General features: G+C 36.3%; 1 long non-coding RNA gene across 1 annotated transcript; it reads left to right on the forward strand.

The window, feature by feature from the left end:
* The first annotated feature begins 336 nt into the window (after nt 1–336).
* LOC109593138 (uncharacterized) lies at nt 337–729 on the forward strand. Its single transcript, XR_002190757.1, has 3 exons — nt 337–402; nt 469–580; nt 622–729. It is a non-coding gene; the product is annotated as an uncharacterized LOC109593138 (long non-coding RNA).
* Nucleotides 730–1,327: the final 598 nt, after the last annotated feature.

Below are 1,327 nucleotides of genomic sequence, written 5' to 3' on the forward strand. Positions count from 1 at the left end.
TGAGATTGTACCAAAAATATATTGTTTAAAGAATTTCCTTTCATTTGATACCAAGTTTGCCCTAAAATAACTTGAAAGAGGTCATTTACAGACCTTTCTTTTTGTTGTGTACCATGTAAATAATGCAAGATGTAATGATAAAAATGGCTGTAACTCAATTTCATTCATTTAGACTTCTTGTTGCATAAATAAGCATAACTCAGCACTAGATGTGTCAAATGACATGGAAGAAGGACCAAAAGGTAGGAAAAACTTTGCTTAATTAAGAAAACCATAAATCTCAATTTTCAATTTTGGAGCATATAGCCTGGTTTTCTCATATCGGGTCACATATGATGCTATTGTAATTCATCCTTGTGAGCCAGGAGTAACTGAATGGATCAATGTCTACAACCTAAAATGGTAAAGTCATTTATTGATATTTACGATAAAGTACTAGTACTACCAACTTAATTTGAACACTTTTAGGTGCGTCTTGTAGTGACGGACCAGTTCCTGATCTTTGTTGGATGGGACAGGGTCACCACTCCCTTGTATATCAGGATTTGTGTATTTTAATGGGATTAATGGATATAATACCGTAAAGTACAAGTATTACCAGCTTAATTTGAACACTTTTAGGTGCGTCTTGTAGTGACGAACCAGTTCCTGATCTTTGTTGGACGGGACTGGGTCACCACTCCCTTGTATATCAGGATTTGTGTATTTTAAAGTCATTTATTGATATTTACGGTAAAGTACAAGTACTAACAACTTAATTTGAACACTTTTAGGTACGTCTTGTTGTCACGGATGCTTGTGTTAAAGTTAGTTGATGTCATGTACATGTAGCTATAATTTTTTGACTGTTTTATCATAGATTGGCTACAGGCAAGGACAACCTCAGCCTGACATGTGTTAATCATTTGATTGTTGACTGTTGAGTTGGGGGACTACTGTTTGTTATCCATTGTACCTGTTGAATGGACACAATGCAATATCAGCAAGAGTACATGATGTGTTAGAGAGAGTGTCTAACCATAGTACTGTAGGCTGCTACATCACAGCGTAGAGTGTTCTGTATAGTTTACATAGTCACTTTAGCACCTTCTTTACATAATTAACAAGAGTGTCCATTTTGGGTGTAGTATTTAATAAAATATTAGACGTGCCCCTTCATTGAAAAGCCTCTTGTGACCTATAACTAGGCAAGAACTATCTCCAAGTGAGCAAAGTGAGACCGAGTACTCCTCTAGGTTTAGGAAACAATCAATTTTTGCTACTATGGCCGTCCATATGCTATGGCATTGGCCCCCAACTAGAACTACCCCGCCCTTTAATTATTAAA

Source organism: Amphimedon queenslandica, unplaced genomic scaffold (genome assembly GCF_000090795.2).
Source record: "Amphimedon queenslandica unplaced genomic scaffold, v1.1 AMPQUscaffold_2713_Cont25286, whole genome shotgun sequence".
NCBI lineage: Eukaryota > Metazoa > Porifera > Demospongiae > Haplosclerida > Niphatidae > Amphimedon > Amphimedon queenslandica.